This window comes from Cherax quadricarinatus, chromosome 4 (genome assembly GCF_038502225.1).
Source record: "Cherax quadricarinatus isolate ZL_2023a chromosome 4, ASM3850222v1, whole genome shotgun sequence".
In the NCBI taxonomy this organism is placed as follows: Eukaryota; Metazoa; Arthropoda; class Malacostraca; order Decapoda; family Parastacidae; genus Cherax; species Cherax quadricarinatus.
Window position 1 is genome coordinate 36,179,846 of NC_091295.1, and position 23,691 is coordinate 36,203,536.

The window sequence follows — 23,691 nt, forward strand, 5'->3', positions numbered from 1 at the left end:
CTGGGCGTGGGGTTAAGGGATGTTATTGGAGGTAGGGACCTGATGGTTGAGCATACATTTCATAGACGGGGATACGTGGCCAGGCTAGATAGGTTGTATGTAACGAGGAGTGTGCGGGTGATGAGCGTGCATATGGTAGATGCTGTATACATGTATCATAGAGCTGTTTATGTGGACTTGACTTGGGCCAGCTTGCCTAAGAGGTATCCAGGGTATTGGAAGTTAAATGTGAGACTTCTTGGGGTGGAGGAGGCAGGGTTAGATTTTGGGACAATGTGGGAGAATTTGTGGGGAGAGGGTAGGGATGTGGGTGACTTACTGGGGTGATGGGATGGGGTAGCTAAGGAGAGGATCCGGCAGTTTTATGTGTGATGGGGAAAGTACCAGGGTTGGATGACGTACGGGCTGCAACAGTATTTCCAGGGTAGGTTGCAGGGTTGTTATGAGAGGGGCATGTAGGCAGGGCAGTATCCCATGGAGGGAATCAAGTTGTTAAAAGGGAGGATTCGAGATTTGCAGAATGGCAGATTTGATGCGGTGAAAGTGCAGGGTGGATTTGAAGAGGCGGTTTGGGGTGATCGCCCATCGGCCTGTGTGTTACGGGGACAGAGGCAGCACCATATGGCTATGGAGATTGATAGGCTGGTGGTACATGAGGACTTAGGTGGATACAGAGCGGGACAGGAGTTAAGAACAACAGAGGCAATGAGTGATTACGTGGATAGGTGGTTCGGAAGAGATTTACTGAGTGCAGGGGTGGATGTGAGGGCTTTCGGGGGATTGGGGGAGAATGTATCTTGTGTGCTAAGTGGCAGTGATCGCATGGCGTTGGGGGGGGGATATTGAAGAAGGGGAGGTGTGGAGGGCTTTAGAGGGGATGGCACGAGGTAAGGCACCAGGTTTGGATGGCTTGCCCTGCGAGTTTTAGAGTTTTATGTGAGCCATTGGAGTGTGTTGAAGTCCTTCTTAGTGGAACTGATGAATACGATGAAAAGGGAGGGGAGGATGGGCGGGTTGCAGGGGACTGCGGTTGTGGTTTTAGTGCCAAAAGGTGAGCGACAAGACACAGTGCAGGACTTTAGGGTGATATCACTGTTGTGTGCTGATTATAAGATTTTTGCAAAAAATTCAGGAAATAGGCTGAGGTGTGTGGTGGATAGAGTGGTTGCGAGAGGACAATATGGAGTGTCTGGGAGGACGATGTATGACGGGCATAGTATTATAAAGAATTTTGTAGAAGGGTCGGGAGGGGAGCCGGGGGGGGATGTCTTAGCGTTAGATTGGCAGGCGGCGTATGATAATGTAGAACGTGAGGCGTTGTGGTACATATTAAGGAGGCAGGGTTTTGGGGAGGAGGTGGTGCGTTGGGCAAAGACATTGTATAAAGGTGTGGGAGTGTGTGTACAGGTAAATGGGAAGTTGGGAGAGTGGGTATCCATGGGTTGGGGTATTAGGCAGGGTTGTCCCCTGTCTCAATTGTTGTTTGCCTGTTTAACAGACCCATTCTATAGAGCGGTGGGAGCATGTATGGAGGTGGATTGGGGAGTAGGAAGTGGAGAGCAGGGAATAATTGGGTATGTGGACAACAATACTCGTGTGAACGCTGAGGAGTTTACATGCAGTAGAGGATGTTATTGATAATTTTGCGGGGGTTACCGGTTTAAGAGTTAATGTGGGGAAATCAAAATTACTGGTCTTAGGAGATTGGGTGGGGAGAGAGAGTTGGGGATGGAATGTATGTTGGAGTATGGTGGACAGGATAAAAGTGTGTGGGATAGTGTATATGGGTAGTGCAAGAGAGGCGAGGATGGTTAATTCTGGACTTGTTGTGGATCGAGTGGCAGGGCGATTGGATGGGTTGAGACCAACTCATTTGACAGTACATCAGCGTGTGATTGTTGTGAATGTGTTATATAGTAAAGTCTGGCACGTGGCAGCAGTATATCCGTTAGCAGGTCAGGATGTTATGAGGCTGTTAAGGAGGGTTTTCCATTTTCTTTGGGGTTCCGGGCGTGAATGGTTGAGTAGGAGTGTGGTTACCCTACCAGTCAACAGAGGAGGACTGGGGTTGATTGATTTACGGTTAAGAGTCAAGTGTATTTGTTTAAAGTGGGGGTTATGTCGTGTGCGGGGACAAGCGGGGAGGGGCGTGAATGACTTGCATGAAAAAGTGCGAATGTGGTGGGGAGGGTTGGAGAGGGTGTGTGAAGACGTGTTGCGGGCGTTGCTGCATGTCTGGGACCCTAATAAAGTTCGGGTGGGTGTTTTAGAGCGTGCCATAGGGGTGAAGGTAGTGGCGAAGGCTGAGGTTATCTACCCTATGTATGTGTGGGAGGATATATGGGAGAGGTTACGGTTGATGTGCATGCGACCAAATGTGCGAGAGGTATTGTTCCATTTTCTCCATGGTATACTGCCATCGGGTGCTGCACTTAGGGAAAGAGGGTTGATGGTGGAGGGCGCGTGTTGGGTGTGCGGGGATGAGAAGACGGTGTTTCATGTAGTGAATTTTTGTGATAATTTAGGGGGTATTAGGGAATGGATGGGTAAGGTTCTGCGGACAGTGGGAGGGGGAGGGATATTAGTATTGAGGGCATTAAGTTTGGACATGGGAGGCATAGAGGCGCCTGTGCAACGTGCAATCACTTATATAATTGCGGATTTTGTTTTTGTATCCTTGGCGATGAGAGGGAATGGGGATTGGGAAGTGCGCAAAAGGGTGTTGGCGGTGACCATTTATAGAACGTTGTAATCGGGGAATATATAGAAGTCGCTGGGACCAGGCTTTTTCAGCGGGGTATCATAGTATGAGTGTGAGAGCATTGCTGTGTGTATCAGTGTAATATGTGGTTGTGGTGAATGTGGTTGTATGAGTGGATGTGGTGGTGCAGTTATATAATGTGTTATAGCTGTCTTATGTCAGAGTATACTGCTTTCTTTGTTTGTTGAAGTACTTGATTAACCTTTAGGCATTGCCCTGGCAAACGGGGTTTTGTTTGATTGTACCTGAGCATTTTCTTGCTATATTATATAATGTGTACAGCCTGTAGATGAGTGCGGAATGCTTATGGCTTTTCTAGTTTTGTGACTGACTCGTAAGACTTGTGGTGAGGCGAGTATGTGTGACTGTAGGGAACTTAATGTGCTGGAGGGGTTAGTTGGGTAAGAGTATGTACTTTGTTTTATGATGAGATTGTAGGTTTTTTCATTTATTATTTGTGCAGGTTGTGAGTAACCGATATATTTATTGTAATATTCTTCTTATTGTATTGTGCCTTGATAATATGCCACAGTAATATTATGTAATAGTGTATACCTGATGGGATTATGGCTTTAATTGTGTTTTTTATATTATATTATTGACCCTGTTACAGGGGTCACCTGCATGTTATGTCCTTGTTGTTCTTGTGTAAATAGGGTTAATTATTATTATAATAAAAAAGAAGCGCTAAGCCACAAGGGCTATACAGCGTAAATAGGGTTAAGATTACCCATCCTTCTTAATGTTATGTTCTGTCATAAGCGATATTTTCTAGTGTATTTGTGAAACCTCTTTGTGTCTGTTAATATTGTGTTTGTTATTTTGCTATTGTACGTCCTGAGGGATTGAGATTCATAATGTTTTTATATTAAATGTATATCAACCCTTGTTTAAGTGGTTTTATTTTAAGCTATGTATTGTGTTTTAAATAAAATATATAAAAAAATATATATATATTTTAGATTTGTTTACAGTAATTTAATACTAAACACAGTGAAATATATTTTTTTCGTTAGGTTCAGAATGATTTTGGCGAAATTATTGCATACACAAATTTTCACTTGTCCTATATGGCAAGATGAACGTTGCTATTAAGCCAAGATCGCAAGTTCTGCCTATTCGGCACGACATGGCTTCATATCAAGAAGCATAAATAATATGAGTCCTCAGGTTGTTCTTCAACTCTATACATCCTTGGTTAGGCCTCATTTAGATTATGCTGCACAGTTTTGGTCACCGTATTACAGAGTGGATATAAATGCTCTGGAAAATGTACAAAGGAGGATGACAAAGTTGATCCCATGTATCAGAAACCTTCCCTATGAGGATAGACTGAGGGCCCTGAATCTGCACTCTCTAGAAAGACGTAGAATTAGGGAGGATATGATTGAGGTGTATAAATGGAAGACAGGAATAAATAAAGGGAATGTAAATAGTGTGCTGAAAATATCTAGCCTAGACAGGACTCGCAGCAATGGTTTTAAGTTGGAAAAATTCAGATTCAGGAAGGATATAGGAAAGTACTGGTTTGGTAATAGAGTTGTGGATGAGTGGAACAAACTCCCAAGTACAGTTATAGAGGCCAGAACGTTGTGTAGCTTTAAAAATAGGCTGGATAAATACATGAGTGGATGTGGGTGGGTGTGAGTTGGACCTGATAGCTTGTGCTACCAGGTCGGTTGCCGTGTTCCTCCCTTAAGTCAATGTGACCTGACCTGGGTGCATTGGCTTAAGCCGGTAGGAGACTTGGACTTGCCTCGCATGGGCCAGTAGGCCTGCTGCAGTGTTCCTTCGTTCTTATGTTCATATATATATATATATATATATATATATATATATATATATATATATATGTATATATATATGTATATATGTATATATATATGTATATATATATATGTATATATATATGTATATATGTATATATATATGTATATATATATATATGTATATATATATATATATATATATGTATATATATATATGTATATATATATATGTATATATATATATGTATATATATATGTATATATATATATGTATATATATATATATGTATATATATATATATTTATATATATATATATATATATATATATATATATATATATACACACACACACACACACACACACACACACACTGTTACGAGTATGGCCATACCCGACATATTTTATACTAGGATATTTGCTCTATATTTATTTTCATTAAGTGGGAAACTACAAGATGGAGCGCCAGTTACTAGTTCAGGTACTACTGGCCTGCCTCCCGCCAAGTCACGTGATCCAACCTGACGTCAACTTACCACTCACTGGTAGCCAGTAGGTTCTCAACACTCAGTCTCATTAGCACTCTCACTTCTAGTCTGATCTCTGATTTCTAAGAGTTCACTGATCATATACATATCCCTTGCACGGGATTATCGATAAATCCTCCTGTCTAGATAATTTAAATTTAATGTCTCTGTGAAGACATTGGCAAGGATTATGTTAACGAAGTCAGTTACTTGATGTCACAGATTGATTGCCTAACTCTACTACTGGGAATTATGTCTTCCCAGTAAACTCTTGTATCATAACACTAACTTTGTATATATAATCTTCTTTTTCCTTTACACATATAGGATACTATAAGTAATTTTATTGCTCTATTTTAATTAAGATATAGTTCATAGAGATATGAAGATCCTATTTAAGTATTGTTATTAAAGACACGGATTTTCTTGAGTTTTGGTAATTATACAAAAAAAAAAAAGGTTAACGAAGTCTTTGGTTAAAAAGGCTTTATTCGCAGCACTAAAACCTTATTGTTATGGAGTTTTCCCCTAGACAATTGCCAACCAATAATCGCGAACAAGCGACGCAAAATAACCACGGAAAGTTGAATTACAGCTCTAGGCCTTTTGTACTGCAATCACCACATTAGCAGAAACCTGCAATGTTGCAGAAAAAGATAAATTCCAATTAAATACGTTCAAAGGAAGCGTCTCTGCTCGGTTCGAGCTGAGAGACAGAAAATGATACAGATAGAGAGTTATATGTCTGCTGTATATAAACTGAGCTCATAAATGTAATCCGTATTTCAGGGATTAAATTTTACTTGAGTACTGATAACCAGGTTATATACAGCCATGACGACCCTCGTGTATTTGCTGGGCTTTAAGCCCAGTAAAATAACTATCAACCCAGTACACACTCGGCCCGCTGAGTGCAGTACTGGTAAACCAGCCATCACTCCTGCCGTGACTTATTCTGACCAACGATTACCTTACCGTACAGCATAAGATATACCTGTGACTGCTTTCGAGGGTTCGTCTATCTTCGCAGCCCAGCCTGAGCCATGCGCCTCAGTTGACCAGCTGGTCATCCAAGTTGTTGCTGCTAGTAGCCTGCAGGTACACTACCATCACAATCTAACTGATTAGGCAGTTATAGATGTGTTGTTTGGCACACCGTCTTGACAAGCCATTGGCCCTCGCCTCTAAACGGGTCATCGTATGACAATGACCCATCTCAGTTTTTTCTATTTTTTTTAATAAACTGTCAACATCAATTCACTCAAACTACCCAACCACCATACAGCCATTTATGTTCTTCATCCCTGCAACATACTCTTACACTGCATCAATTCACGCCACAACCCTCTATCTTCATCCCCATCTTCTTACCTCTCTTTTTTCTACATCCTGACATTCCTGCCTTCCCTTCCCTTTTCTCCGTCTTTTCCTCTCCCGCTCCATTAATTTCAGCTGAAGAGATAGATTCGAGCTTAAGGCCTAGGGGGGACAAGATATTCAATGGTGACTCAGTGAAGTAAAAAACAGAGTTGGGACTTGGGTTACCCTTCCCAGCCTATCATACTACACACCACCTGCCTCTATATTATGATTCTTAACAGAGGAGTAGCCTCGTTGTGGTAGGACTCAGGAGGGGCAGGACAGGAGAGCAGGTGTGATCTTAAGGAGAGGCAAGAGAGTAGGTGTACTCTTAAGGAAAAGAAAGAGCCGATATCCTCTTCTGGAGTAGGAGGGAACAAGAGCTGAAGATATGGTAGTTTATGTGAGTGGATAGACAAGTGGGTGGGTGGGTAGGTAGGAGAGTGGGCAGGTGGGTGGATAGGCAGGTCAGAGGAATCTGTGGTAGGAAAGAGTAAAAGGATGGGTGAGCAGGTTTAAGGTGGTGGGTAGAAAGGGCACAGGTGTGGGGCTTTGTGGCTTACTGCGTGAAGGTTGTGTGTGTGTGTGTGTGTGTGTGTACTCACCTATTTGTGGTTGCAGGGGTCGAGTCCTAGCTCCTGGCCCCGCCTCTGTGTGTGTGTGTGTGTGTGTGTGTGTGTGTGTGTGTGTGTGTGTGTGTGTGTGTGTGTGTGTGTGTGTGTGTGTGTTTTCACTGAGTTATGTTTGTGGGGGTTAGTCTCATGAAGATGTATGTTTGAACCAGTGTGTGTTTGAGCACAAAATGAATGTTAGAACGAAGAATACAAGCAGTGCTGTGTTCTATCATGTACGTGACTGTGACTGCAATATAGATTTTGGTAACTACCAACTGGTGTTCAAATTTCATAAATATATATAAAAAAACACGTATTGTATTGTTTCCAAACTTTAACTTATATGAAGAACATCTTAATATTATCAAGATAACTGGCGCTCATATCAACAATCATTTTAACAAGCGGCTGACTAATAGTTAAAAGATCTGAGAACAATGTATCTCAAACTCTACAAGGTGTAACAAATGAAGATAAAGTAAATACCTCCTGGTGGTGACAGTTAACTTACATCTTTCTCATCCCAGCAGAAGAGGCTATGGGATATGACGTAATAATAATACTAGTTCCCTGACTTTGTTCTTTAGCATTCACAGGGGCCGTTAGGGGCCCACACCATGAAAGATAAGGAGCCCAATATGGATAAATAAAATTGTTTAAAATGCCTTTAACCAACAGGGGAACTCATTGCCATCCTCAAGTAATCAATCAGTTGAGATAATAACTAATTAATTTTAAAAATTCTAACAAATAAACTCTGAAAGAGTCGGGAGTCATAGGAGTAAATGTATGTATGTATGTATGTATGTATGTATGTATGTATTATATACACATACTGTTGTGCCTAATAAAAATAACTTGCCGAATAGGTCAAACTCTTAAAAACTGGACTTTTCTCCATTTTTTTAGATAGATATATTTTTTCATCGACATTCATGTAAAAAAAAAATGTTGAACCAAACCTAATAATAATAATAGCTAGACACCTAACCTAATCTATTTTTTGTAGCTAAATTCTGCTATACATATATATCATAGATTAGTTTAAATCTATGTAATATTTCTTATAACCCATGATATATATTTTTTCGTTATGTCCAAATTGATTTTTCCAGAATTATGACAAAAGTACACACACACACACACACACACACACACACACACACACACACACACACACACACACTTGTTGGTGGGTAGTTGATGGAAATGCAAAGAATCCTGAATGAAAGGAAAGGGAATGTGGATATATGTGGTATAGTGAGAAGGTTGTGGCTAGGTAGAGGAGTGAGGAGAGAGTGAGTCACAGCTGGTGAAAAGCGTGTAGTGCAGTCAAGGAACTGATATGAAAACATACTTGACTTCCATAACATAGACTTATCTACCCCGTCATCCTGACTGCACCCATCTCTTCTGTCACTAACGTCGGGAGCGCAACAACAGCGGTAAGAGCTACAACAGCAGTAGCAGCCGTCGTAATAACTGGGGCGACGGCATGAGGCAGGAGCAGCCACAGCAGCGGCAGCAGGTGGCAGGAAGCAGGGCCTACAGTACCATCTGGCAGGTGGTTGTAATGTCAGTTCCGCCACCCACCACCACAGCTACCGTCTTTCACCCGCCATTATCAGTGTGTTTATGCAGTGTGTTCGTGCTTCCGCTCTAACAGTACTACAGCCATTGATTCAAGCACATACTGTTGAAGGAGACAGTCTTGGGGTTAACCCCAGAAGTTATTAACCCCAGAAACTACTAACCCTAGAGGTTATTAACCCCCCAGAAGTTATTAACCCACAGAGGTTAACCCCAAGATGCTATTAACCCCGGAGGTTATTGTCCCCAGAGGCTATTAACCCCAGAGGTTAAAAAAAACATACCACGGGTTAGGTATAAACTCGTGGCTTGGGGATCGCGATGGCCTAAGTTTTACGACTCACTCGCCACGAGTTCAGTCCCGACCCATGGTATAGTTTGTTTGCAATCATGTCATTACGATTGCAGACAAACCCAGAGATTAACCCCAGAGGTTATTAACACCGAAGATTAACCCCAGAGATTATTAACCCCAGAGGTTATTAACCCCAGAGATTAACCTCCAGAAGTTATTACCCCAGAGGTTAACCCCAAAGATTAACCCCAGAGGTTAACCCCGAAGATTAACCCCCAAAGGTTATTAACCACCAGAGGTTATTAACCCCAAGATATTAACCCCAGATATTAACCCCAGAGATTATTAACTTCACAGGTTATTAACCCCAGAGGTTAACCTCCAGAAGTTAACCCCAAAGATTAACCCCTAGAGATTATTAACCCCAGAGGTTATTAACCCCAGAGATTATTAACCCCAGAGATTATTAACCCCGGAGATTAACCTCAGAGGTTATTAACCCCAGAGGTTAACCCCAAAGATTAACCCCAAAAGGTTATTAACCCCCAGAGGTTAACCCCAGATATTAACAACCAGAGGTTAACCCCAGAGGTTATTAACCCCATAGGTTATTAACCCCCAGAGGTTATTAACCCCCAGAGGTTATTAACCTCAGAGGATATTAACCCCAGAGGTTATCCCCAAAGTTTAGTAACCTCCAGAGGTTATTAATCCCAGAGGTTATTAATCCCAGAGGTTATTAACCCCAGAGATTAACACCCAGAGGTTATCAACCCCAAAGATTATTAACCCCCGAGGTTTTTAACCCCAGAGGTTAACCCCAAAGATTATTAACCCCAGAAGTTATTAATCCCAGAGATTAACCCCCAGAGGTTATTAACCCCAGAGGTTATTAACCCCAGAGGTTAACCCCCAGAGGTTATTAACCCCAGAGATTAACCCCCAGAGTTTGTTAACCTCAGATTATTAACCCCCAGAGGTTATTAACCCCATAGTTTATTAACCCCAGAGGTTATTAATCCCAGAGGCTATTAACCCCCAGTGTTAACCCCAGAGATTATTAACATCCAGAGGTTATTAACCCCAGAGGTTATTAACCTCAGAGACTAACCCCAGATTTCATTAACCCCCAAATGTTATTAACCCTAGAGGTTATTATCCCCAGAGTTTATTAATCCCAGAGGTTATTAACCCCCAGAGTTAACCCCAGAGATCATTAACACCCAGAGGTTATTAAACCCAGAGGTTATTAACCCCAGAGATTATTAACCTCAGAGATTATTAACCCCCAGAGGTTATTAACCCGAGGTCATTAACCCCAGAGGTTATTAACCTCAGAGATTATTAACCCCCAGAGGTTTACCCCAGAGGTCATTAACCCCAAAGGTTATTAACCCCAGAGGTTATTAACCTCAGAGATTATTAATCCCAGAGGTTATTAACCCCAGAGATTAACCTCAAAGATTATTAACCTCAGAGATTATTAACCCAAGAGGTTATTAACCACAGAGATTAACCCCAGAGATTATTAATCCCAGAGGTTATTAACCCCAGATATTATTAACCCCAGAGGTTATTAATCCCAGAGGTTAACCCCAAAGATTATTAACCCCAGGTATTATTAACCCTAGAGGTTATTAACCCCAGAGGTTATTAACCCCAGAGATTATTACCCCTAGAGGTTATTAACCCCAGAAATTATTAACCCCCAGAGGTTAACCCCAGAAGTTATTAACCCAATGTGCCTTCAATCAGGGTCATGTTTCTTTCCTAGGATGCCGCCTACAACACTTCACTAACTCAGTGGTACGTATGTACTGTTACGTGAACAGGGCAACAGGTCTCAGGTACCTATATACTACTAGGTCAAAACGTATCAGTTACATATATGTTGCTAGGTGAACAAGGTCAACATGTATCAGGTACTTATGTGCTATATATGAATGGTTCAGAGAAAACCGACAAGTTGATGAATTAGACACATGTGCAACACTTGGGTATCTTTAATGAGGAAACGTTTCGCCACACAGTGGTTTCATCAGTCCATACACAGGAGAGCCTTGAAGAACAGGAGTAGTTTGAGGGACTCAAACTTCTGTTGTTCAACGCTCTCCTTTGTATGGACTGATGAAGCCACTGTGTGGCGAAACGTTTCCTCAGTAAAGATACCCAAGTGTTGCACATGTGTCTAATTTATCAACTTATATGCTGTTACGTAAACAAGGGAAGCAGGTATCAGGCACTTATGTGCTGCTAGGTGAACAAGGGAAGCAGGTATCAGGTACTTATGTGCTACTAGGTGAATAAGGGAAGCAGGTATCAGGTACTTAGGTGCTGCTAGGTAAACCAAGACAATACGAACAACAGCGCGACTGGTCAAGTACTGACTTTAGGAATCTGTCCAGTTCCCTCTTGAATACAGCTAGGAGTCTATTGGTAATCCCCTTATGCACGATAGGAGGCTGCTGAATAGTCTTGGGCCCCTTACAGTGATGTCACTCAGCGTACTCATGACACCCCTGCTTTTCACTTTGGGTATGTTACACCGTCTGCCAAGTCTTTTGCTTTCGTAGAGATTGGTTACTGTGTGCAGATTTGGGACCATTTCCAATATGATTTTCCAAGTATAAATTATGATACAGATTTCTCGCCTGCGTTTCAGGGAGTACAAGTCAAGGGTCTTCAAACGTTCCCAATAATTAAGGTACTTGAGTGAATTTGTAAGTGCAGTGAAGGCTCTCTGTACATTCTCTACATCCGCAATTTCGCCTCTCTTAATAATGAGGTTGCTCATGTACAACAGTATTCCCACCTAGAGAGATCAAGTGACTTAAAAGAGGTACCGTACTGGCTTGACATACCTTGTTGTGAAGGTTCTCGCAGTTGTAATAATGACACTATTGTGATCCTTGAAGATGAAATTGTCTGAAATTGTCACTCCTAAGTCTTTCACATTAGCTTTTCGCTCCACTAAGTGACTGAGTTACATTTTTTTATTCCGTTCTAGCTTTTATTTCTTCAAGTTTTCCATGGAGGAATAACTGAAATTTGTCCTCACTGAACATCATATTGGTTTTTGCGGCTCACTGGATACTTGGCGCTTTGTATTCAACAAAAATTGAAAAGAAGCAGTTGACAATAAACTGCACTTTGTGTTCAGCAAAAATTGACAAGATACGCTTTGTGTTTTTTTCTGTACTTGTTTGAGGAAATGAATTTATCAGACTCGAATTTGCTTGATTTATAGTCAGTTGTTTCAAAGATCTGCCCATTTAATATATTCCCCCATAGGGAAGCACTAATCTCGTACGGGACCATTCACCCGGGGAAAGGGAAAGGAAGAGTAGCTTCAACTACGAGACTCAAGAGCTTTTTACTGGCATCAAGACGCCCCCTTGAAGGGATTACATCTCATTACCTGCGCTACCTAAAGGTTACCTGAAGACGATCCCAGGGGTCCGGCCCCACCGCCTACGTCAGTGTGTTACAGTGGTTGAGAAGTTGCTGTAAAGCAAGTTGACATCTTTGCACCCCCATAAAGCCTTTAATGTTGTGTGGGAGCGGATGTGTAGTCTTCCCCAGGATTTAATGTCTCTTTTGTTCATGAAGTGACGAGCCTGCAGTTGAACCTATGACCTTACTACTTTCTTTATAAAGTAGTGCTATCTCCGTAGTCAAGGGCGTATCATATATGTCAAGGGCGTATCATATATTATCTCAATATCAGTTCTTTCTTCAGAACATGTGTCCCTCATACCAACAACAGTTTACATTCCTCTGTCAATATTAAAATGTATATAATACAGACAGGCTGGTAAGTAAGACACACATGCAACAGTTAGGAATCTTTATTCTGAAACGTTTCTCCTACACAGTACGCTTCTTCAGTCGAGTCCAGAACAATGTTCCAGACTATGGAGTAAACTCTTTTTCCAGGCTGAGGACTGACCACATCTAAACTACGTCTTCAAGGGTGATGGACTGATTACAACGACTTCACATCTCTTCTGCTACTCTTCTGTAATGGACTAAAGAAACCTACTGTGTACCTTTGAAGATATACCTTTGAAGATATACCTTTGAAGAGTTTCGAGAGTTTATCTACTCTCTGAGCCCGGCGAAACTTTTCGGAATAAAGATACCTAACTGTTGCACATGTGTCTTACTTATCAATATTTCTCTGTAAATACTATATAAGAACATAAGAACATAAGAAAGGAGGAACACTGCAGCAGGCCTGTTGGCCCATACTAGGCAGGTCCTTTACAATTCATCCCACTAACAAACATTTGACCTACCCAATTTTCAATGCTACCCAAGAAATAAGCTCTGATGTGCAAGTCCCACTCAAATCCAACCCATCCCACTCATGTATTTATCCAACCTAAATTTGAAACTACCCAAAATCCTAGCCTCAATAACCCAACTAGGTAGACTGTTCCACTCATCTACTACCCTATTTCCAAACCAATACTTTCCTATGTCCTTTCTAAATCTAAACTTATCTAATTTAAATCCATTACTGCGGGTTCTCTCTTGGAGAGATATCCTCAAGACCTTGTTAATATCCCCTTTATTAATACCTATCTTCCACTTATACACTTCGATCAGGTCTCCCCTCATTCTTCGTCTAACAAGTGAATGTAACTTAAGAGTCTTCAATCTTTCTTCATAAGGAAGATTTCTAATGCTATGTATTAATTTAGTCATCCTACGCTGAATGTTTTCTAACGAATTTATGTCCATTCTGTAATATGGAGACCAGAATTGAGCTGCATAATCTAGGTGAGGCCTTACTAATGATGTATAAAGCTGCAGTATGACCTCTGGACTTCTGTTGCTTACACTTCTTGATATAAATCCCAGTAATCTATTTGCCTTATTACGTACGCTTAGGCATTGCTGTCTTGGTTTAAGGTTGCTGCTTACCATAACCCCCAAGTCCTTTTCGCAATCTGTATGGTTAAGTTCTACATTATTTAACTTATAAGTGCTAGGGTTATGGACACTCCCGAGCTTCAGAACCTTGCATTTATCTACATTGAACTGCATCTGCCACTTTTCTGACCAAGAGTAGAGTTTGTCTAAATCCTCCTGAAGTTCCCTAACATCTACGTTTGAATCAATTATCCTACCTATCTTCGTGTCATCGGCGAATTTGCTCATATCACTAGTAATTCCTTCATCAAGATCATTGATATATATTATAAACAACAACGGGCCCAAGACTGATCCCTGTGGAACGCCACTTGTTACTGATCCCCACTCGGATTTAACCCCATTTATGGACACTCTTTGCTTCCTGTCTGTGAGCCATGATTCGATCCACGAGAGCACCCTTCCCCCAATGCCATGAGCTGCTACTTTCTTCAACAGTCTTTGGTGCGGAACTCTATCAAATGCCTTACTAAAATCTAAGTAAATAATATCAAATTCTTTATCGTGGTCAACAGCCTCAAAAGCTTTACTGAAGAAAGTTAATAAATTAGTTAGACAAGACCGGCCTCTTGTGAATCCATGCTGAGTATCATTAATCAAGCTATGCTTATCGAGATGGCTTCTTATAATCTCAGCTATAATTGACTCTAGTAATTTGCCTACAATTGAGGTCAGGCTTATTGGGCGGTAATTTGACGATAACTTTAAGACTCAGAGCGCGGAGCTGAGTGACTGTACAAACTTGAAGTTTCTTTATGGTAACTCTAATGCTGACTAATGTTTGACTCGTGGGTAAAAAGTGCTTTCTAGGACAATGATTATGGAGAAGCGCTAAATATGTAGGGGATACCTTTGAGGCTTTGATGAGTTTCGAGAGTCTTTCTACTTCCGCAGCCCGGCCATGGGCCAGGCTCGTCTGGTGCTAGCCTAGTCAATCAGGCTGCTGCTACTGGAGGCCCGCTGCCCCATATATCCATCACAGCCTGGTTGATCCGGCACCTGGTGAACATACTTGTCCAGTTTTCTCTTGCAGACGTCTACACTTGTCCCAGCAGTGTTTCTGATATCTTCTGGTAAGATGTTGATTCTGTGTTCCCTTATTGTAGGTTTATCTTCCACTTCCTCCCGTATCTCTCGCTAGAATGGGGAATGAAAGGCAATCTGGTCTGATCGGAGAAAATGGAGATTCGGTTCAATTCCCTGGATCAAGAACCATTCACTAGCCTCAAGGTACCTCAATTGAAGGATGGCAGAATATTAGCATTCACCTCACAACCGGAACGGAAAGTAACAGACCTGAAGACGATTTTGAGGGTCATCGCCCCAGCCAGATACCAGACTAGATTTCCTTGTTGATACCCTGATCAACCAGGCTAATGTTGCTAGCTGCAAACAGCAGACTGATCACGAAATGACTAAAGGAAATAAACAATTTCCCTTTTGAAAACAGCTAGCTGTCTGTTGATAATTTCCCTTACGTATTACCTGGAGTTTACCTGGAGAGAGTTCCGGGGGTCAACGCCCCCGCGGCCCGGTCCGTGACCAGGCCTCCTGGTGGATCAGAGCCTGATCAACCAGGCTGTTGCTGCTGGCTGCACGCAAACCAACATACGAGCCACAGCCCGGCTGGTCAGGAACCGACTTTAGGTGCTTGTCCAGTGCCAGCTTGAAGACTGCCAGGGGTCTGTTGGTAATCCCCAATATGTATGCTGGGAGGCAGTTGAACAGTCTCGGGCCCCTGACACTTATTGTGACTTAAGTGTAAGTAGAAGTAGCAAGACGTACCTGTTATCCCGCGTGTATATGATACAGAAAAAAGACACCAGCAATCCTACCATCATGTAAAACAATTACAGGCTTTCGTTTTACACTCACTTGGCAGGACGGTAGTACCTCCCTGGGTGGTTGCTGTCTACCAACCTACTACCACAGGACGGTAGTACCTCCCTGGGTGGTTGCTGTTTACCAACCTACTACCACAGGACGGTAGTACCTCCCTGGGTGGTTGCTGTCTACCAACCTACTACCACAGGACGGTAGTACCTCCCTGGGTGGTTGCTGTCTACCAACCTACTACCTAGGACTTATTTAGATATAAATTATAAATAAGTCATTTACTTCACTGATTGCTCTAACACTGTACATAATTAACTATGTAATGACCTACAAGCTTCGCATAGCAAAGAGCTTTCTGTATTGTAGTTTATACATGTCACTTGTATTACATATTCCACTTTATAGAAATGAAGTTGCTAAACCTGGAGGAGGCCTGGTCACGGACCGGGCCGCGGGGGCGCTGACCCCCAGAACACCTTCCAGGTATTAACCAGTGAATGAATAATCATCCTGATGAGGTATTAGTTAAATCTAGTTAGGCCCAACTTAAAAAAACAAGTCATATAGATAAGAGCAGAGGCATAAGGCGGTGTAACAGGCCTCCAATAATACATATTATTTTTTTCAGCATTGGCCGTCTCCCACCAAGGCCGGGTGACCCGAAAAAGAAGAAAGTTTTTCTTCTTTTTACATTTAGGAGAAAGGGTTACTAGCCCCTTAATAATACGTGTATTGATGAATAAATTAATGGTACCTCGTGTGAATATGGTATACAAGAATGAAGAAAGATTGCTGAAAAGTCTTGGCCCTTTTACACTTAAATGTTCACTCAATGGACGCCTGCTCTTAATTTGGAGTATTTTGCACTGTCTGCTTAAGGGTAAGTGCTCCCGTACCTGATGCCCATCTTTACCTAGCAGTAAGTACGTCGTATTCTGTACAGGGAATCCAAAGTAAATAAACCATACTACTTTGCCTTTGGTCTAACCTTCCTGGCTTAAATAACCCAAGGAATTCCTCCCGGTTTAGGGTGGATGAAAGGCAATCTGAGGTACAGTTACCCGTGAGTACAATTACACAAGTTTTAGGTTATTATAATCGTCTTACATAGTAACACATTTTATAGAGTATGTATTTAACTTGTGTATCATCACCAGTGTACGAATATATCTAAGGGGAAACAATTTTTTAAAAAAGTATGATTCACTTTCCTGGTCACGGAGCGGCCCGCGGGGGCGATGACCCCTGAAACCTCATCCAGGTATACTCCAGGTATTCCTGTCTTGGGATAGTTACGACCATCTGAGCAGTTCAGTTAACCCTTCGTTCCTGTGTAGCCTCACCAGCGTTTTCTATGATAGTTCTCCATGTCACCTGTCGTCCAATTAAACCACAAAAACGACTAGTAATTCAAATACATGAACTATTGCAAAAACGACTATTAGTTCAAACACATGAACCATTACCAGAACGACTAGTTGTTGAAATACATGAACCATCACAAGAACGACTAGCGATTCAAGTACATGAACCATCACAAGAACGACTAGCGATTCAAGTACATGAACCATCACAAGAGGGACTAACGGTTCAAGTACATGAACCATCACAAGAGGGACTAATGGTTCAAGTACATGAACCATCACAAGAAGGACTAGTGATTCAAGTACATGAACCATCACAAGAGGGACTAACGGTTCAAGTACAAGAACCATCACAAGAAGGACTAGTGATTCAAGTGCATGAACCATCACAAGAAGGACTAGCGATGCAAGACATGAACCATCACAGGAACGACTAACGATTCAAGCACATGAACCATCACAGGAACGACTAACGATTCAAGCACATGAACCATCACAGGAACGACTAACGATTCAAGCACATGAAGCATCACCAGGGTTCAACTACAACTGGTGGTGCTCAAGTGCGTGTAAAATTACAAGGACGGCTGCAAGGACAAGAAGACAACATAAAGCAGAGTAATGGCGGCCTCTCAAGGCAGCATCCAGACCCGCTGCTCTGTGACCTCATTTAAACTCTAGCTATTTATAGAGATTTCCGTCATCTTGCACAGCTGTTCACCAGTAAGAGTAAACAAACTCGTTCAATATGCTAAGTGCAGGTGGGAGGGGGAAGAGGGATTGATAGAACAGGACATTAGGGAAGATAATGTGTAGGGACACGTTTAGCCCCTGTGTATCTGTGTTCGCAGTAGTTGTGTTCGTTTTACCCGTGTTCGCTCTTCCCGTGTTCACTGAAATCATGTGTAATATAGTCGTGTTCACTGCAGCCGTGTTTACCGTGACTGTGTTCACTGTAGCTGCGTTCATTGTCACAGTGTTCACTAAGACGAATACGGTCACAGTGCGAAAACATATTAAGTAAGGAAAATTGGAGAAAAAGAGGGGAGGAAAAGAGGAGAAAAAAGAGAAGAGAGGAAGAAAAGAAAAAAAAAAGAGAAAAAGACAGTCGGAAAAGAAGAAAGATAACGGAAGAAGGATGATCTAAGAAAATAAAGAGGGAAATAAGGAAAGGAACAGTCAAAATAATAAAGATAAAGAGCAACAAATCAAAGAAAATGAGAAGCAGAGAATGAAAGCAGGAGAAAGAAAACTAAGTCTTTTAACAACACTAACTTCTCAATCATAACATCGTTTATAAATATAAAACAATATTATTTAAACATAAAACCTAATGTAGAGGGATCATAAAACAATGTTAATGGAACATAAAAACAATGTTAATGGAACATAAAAACAATGTTAATGGAACATAAAAACATATTAAGGAAACATTCAACATAATATTACTGGAACATAATCATCAGTCAGGCACCTGCGTCAACACCTTGTACAGATAAGAGATAAGATTTTCTTCGGATTTTTAACCCCCGGAGGGTTAGCCACCCAGGTTAACCCAAGAAAGTTAGTGTGTCATCGAGGGATTGTCTATCTTATTCCATTGGGGTCCTCAGCCTTGTCCCCCAGGATGCGACCCATACCAGTTGACTAACACCCAGGTACCTACTTGCTTGCTAGGTTAACGAGACAGCAAGTGTAAGGAAACACACGAAATGTTTCCACCCTCGCCGGGTACTGAACCACGGACACAGCGTGTGAAGCGAGAGCGTTGCCTACCAGGCCACGGGCCACCCAAGGTCATACCTGTGACAGGTTTTCAAGATTACCCTACCCTCGTAGTCCGGCTTGGGACTTGAATTCCCTGCTGAGCGCCAGATCAACTAGCCTGTTGCTGTTAACGGCACGCAGGGATTCAACTTATCTAACAAACATAAACGTTTTCATAACTAGTGATCTGTCTTCAAACTTTCTTCCCCTTTCCTCTTTATCCACTTGTTTTTTTATTTCTCTCTTTTTTTTTAATAGTCTGTGACTTGATAATGATCCAGGACGAACCGAAACGTCATCTAGGGCTTCCTCTCCGAAGTGAGAGTAATTTATGAAGGGTCAACGATACGCAGCTCAAAGAGAATCATCAACATATCTAATGAACGTAAACTGTCAGCGATATACAAGTCAGAGAGATATGTAAGCCAAAAGGATTCTATCAACATATTTAACAAGCGTAAACAAGTCAGAGATAAGTATAAGTCAGAGATTCGTCAGTGTAACTCACGACAAAAGGAAGAGATAGACTATAGAAGAAACGAATATACATAACGCAGATGAGAGACTGACAGGCTAGACAAGTGACAGAAAAAGAGAGGCAGACACAAGAGGGTCATTAATACAAGGGGAGCATCGTTACAGCTGGTCATCTGGCAGGGGCCAATACTTGGTTATCTGGCAGAGGCCAATACTTGGTCATCTGGCAGAGGCCAATACTTGGTCATCTGGTAGAGGCCAATACTTGGTCATCTGGCAGGAGCCAATACTTGGTCATCTGGCAGGAGCCAATACTTGGTCATCTGGCAGAGGCCAATACTTGGTCATCTGGCAGAGGCCAATACTTGGTCATCTGGCAGAGGCCAATACTTGGTTATCTGGCAGGGGCCAATACTTGGTTATCTGGAAGGGCCCAATACTTGGTTATCTGGCAGGGGCCAATACTTGGTCATCTGACAGAGGCCAATACTTGGTTATCTGGCAGGGGCCAATACTTGGTTATCTGGCAGGGGCCAATACTTGGTCATCTGGCAGAGGCAAATACTTGGTCATCTGGCAGAGGCCAATACTTGGTTATCTGGCAGGGGCCAATATTTGGTCATCTGGCAGGGGCAAATACTTGGTCATCTGGCAGAGGCCAATACTTGGTCATCTGGCAGGGGCCAATACTTCGTCATCTGGTAGGGGCCAATACTTGGTCATCTGGCAGGGGTCAATACTTGGTCATCTGGCAGAGGTCAATACTTGGTCATCTGGCAGGGACCAATACTTGGTCATCTGGCAGGGGCCAATACTTGGTCATCTGGCAGGGGCCAATGCTTGGTCATCTGGCAGAGGCCAATACTTGGTCATCTGGCAGAGGCCATTACTTGGTCAGCTGGCAGGGGCCAATACTTGGTCATCTGGCAGAGGCCAATACTTGGTCATCTGGCAGAGGCCAATACCTGGTCATCTCGCAGGGGACAATACTTGGTCATCTGGCAGGGGCCAATACTTCGTCATCTGGCAGGGGCCAAAACTTGGTCATCTGGCATGGGCCAATACTTGGTCATCTGGCAGAGGCCAATACTTGGTCATCTGGCAGAGGCCAATACCTGGTCATCTGACAGGGGCCAATACTTGGTCATCTGGCAGAGGCCAATACTTGGTCATCTGGCAGAGGCCAATACCTGGTCATCTGGCAGGGGCCAATACTTGGTCATCTGGCAGGGGTCAATACTTGGTCATCTGGCAGGGGCCAATACTTGGTCATCTGGCAGAGGCCAATACTTGGTAATCTGGCAGAGGCCAATACTTGGTCATCTGGCAGAGGCCAATACTTGGTCATCTGGCAAGGGCCAATACTTGGCCATCTGGCAGGGGCCAATACTTGGTCATCTGGCAGAGGCCAATACTTGGTCATCTGGCAGGGGCCAATACTTGGCCATCTGGCAGGGGCCAATACTTGGTCATCTGGCAGAGGCCAATATTTGGTCATCTGGCAGAGGCCAATACTTGGTCATCTGGCAGAGGCCAATACTTGGTCATCTGGCAGGGGTCAACAATTGACCAAAGTGTTAAGTAAATTAGTATGGCAGTAAGTGAAACAGTGACTAAGTGACTAAGGCAGTGAAAGTGCCAATGAGTGAGTGTGAAAGGCAGTGGAGTCAACGAATAAGCTAGTGAGCTCATGAGTGAAGTGAGTCAGGTGTTGGGGTGAATGAGGTGGTGGGGAGGGAGGGAGGGTGAGTATCGTATGGATGACATTATTACCCACAACAATCACTCAACATTCCCTGCTTCCTACTGGACTGTGTGTGTGTGTGTATATATATATATATATATATATATATATATATATATATATATATATATATATATATATATATATATATATATATATATATATATATGCAATAAGATCACAGTAAACAGGTGATTTCAAAATATGCAAAACAACCACTGTGAAAGAATAGAGAAATTCCAAGCGATTTCGTGACTTCTCACATTATCAAGGAACAATTGAAGTAATGCATCAAAGGAAGGCATATAAAGGGTCTAGAGCACACCTCACTATCACATCCCACAACAAAGCAACACCTGATGCGCGACTCATAAGAAAGGGAACACTGCAGCAGGTCTGCTGGCCCAATTAGACAGGTCCTTCACACAACCCACGAACAAACTATTCAGATTTTAACCATCCAACTGATTTTCAAAAAGTTGAGAAAGTTGTATCAAGCAAGTCCATGGTCGGCAGGAATATAATTGAATCTTGTTTCATAAAAAGCAGTTTTGACAATAATATGAATATTTCCTTTGGTTTATATAAATTAGATCCATTTATACTTAATAGAATTTGAGAAAAAATTAATAATACATTAGACAAATAATAAATTTTAAAATTCTTAATTCTTGGGTAGAATAGTCTGTTCGTGGGTTGTGTGAAGGACCTGTCTAGTTGGGCCAGCAGACCTGCTGCAGTGTTCCCTTTCTTACGAGTCGCACGTCAGGTATTGCTTTGTTGTGGGATGTGATAGTGAGGTGTGGGCTAGACCCTTTATATACCTTCCTTTGATGCATTACTTTAATTGTTCCTTGATAATGTGAGTAGTCACGAAAGTGCTTGGAATTTCTCTATTCTTTCACAGTGGTTGTTTTGCATATATATATATATATATATATATATATATATATATATATATATATATATATATATATATATATAATCACGGTCAGTGAGCACTTTATTAGGTACACCTGCTCGTTAATGCAAATATTTAATCAGCCGATCTCATGACAGCACTTCAGTGCCCAAAATCATACAGACATAATAATAATCTTTGTTTCTACAAATACAACGTATACAAAGCTAGCTGACGCTAACGACATACACCAATATAGGAAGGCTCCAGGTTATGCAGAACATTTCGGACAAATTAGCTCAATTTTGTCCCCAGGATGCGACCCACCCCAGTCCACTAACATCCAGGTACCTATTTTACAGATACGTGAACAGAGACAGTCGGTATCTTAAGGAAACACGTCCTAATGTTTCCACCCGTACCGGAGATCGAACCATGGACCTCAATGTGTGAGCTGAGTGCGCTAGAAATCGAGCTGCGGGACATGGTCAAGAGATTCAGTTGTTGTTCAGACCTAACATTAAAAACTGCTGGTCTCCTGGGATTTTCATGCGCACCAATCTCCAGAGTTTACAAAGAATGGTGTGAAAAATATGAAATACAGTATTTAGCGAGCGGCAGTTCTGTGGGTGAAAACGCCTTGATAATGAGAGAAGTCAGAAGAGAATGACCAGACTGGTTCAAGCGAAAAGGAATGAGGCATAATCTCAAATAATCAAGTGATACAATAGTGATATGCAGAAGAACTTGAACTTGAATGATTCGCTGGTACTGTCCCGGGTCTTTTCCAGATGGTGACTTGGCGGTGGCCCCTAGGGTGGGGGATGTCGCATCTTTCTTTTGTCCTGCACGGACGTCTCTCCGGCTGGAGGGTGACATTCATCTTCTTCAATCTTGCAATGGCTCCCCGGGGTGGGGAGTGTCCGTAGTCATCTTCGGTAGTAGTCTTCTTTCTTCTTTCTCTTTCTCTGGTTGCATCTATGCAGAAGAGCATTTGAACTCACAAGACCGAGTTCACACAGGGCTTCACTTCTGTCAGCTAAGAACAGGAAACTGAGGCTACAGTGGGCACAGGCTCACCAAAACTAAACAGCTGATGACTGGAACAACGTCACCTGGTCAGACGAATCGCTATTTATGCTGCGTAAACCCCTGGTATTTGGTGGAGCAGGAGATTCACCATATGAATGTTCAGCCGACAAATCTGCAGCAATTGCGGGATGTAATCAAGTCAATAAGGACCAGGATCTCTAAGGAATGCTTCCAGCACCTTGTTGAATCCATGCCACGAAGAATTCAGGCTGTTATGGGGGCAGAGGGGAATCCTACCCAGTACTAGAAGGGTGTACCTTAGAAAGTGGCCACTGAATGTATGTTCTGAACACAGCCATGGAAACAGAATGACGGTGTTATCTAAGTTACAGACAACGAGCACTAACATTACACACCCTTCAGTACCTGACCAACTGAGCTGTGGTTCGTACATCAATTTGTGTGCGGCCAGCAGTAATAGCCTGGTTGATCAGTCCCTGATCCACCATGAGGCCTGGTCTCGGACAGAGCCGCGGGGGCGCTGACCCCCGAAACCCTCTCCAGGTAAACTCCAGGTAAACCCTGTCAAAAGTGCTACATCACTATGATAAAAATCAGGAGAAAACTTAAACAAAGATGTGATTTACGTGAAAATTTCAAGTGTCTGACAAATTTGATCATGGAGAGATAGACCATAAAATGAAGTTAATGGGTATA

At 42.3% G+C, this 23,691-nt stretch overlaps 1 protein-coding gene across 1 annotated transcript in view; it reads right to left on the reverse strand.

The window, feature by feature from the left end:
* Ppn (proteoglycan-like sulfated glycoprotein papilin) overlaps positions 1 to 23,691 on the reverse strand; it is a 504,188-nt gene that overhangs the window by 466,049 nt on the left and 14,448 nt on the right. The gene's annotated exons all lie outside the window — the stretch shown is intronic.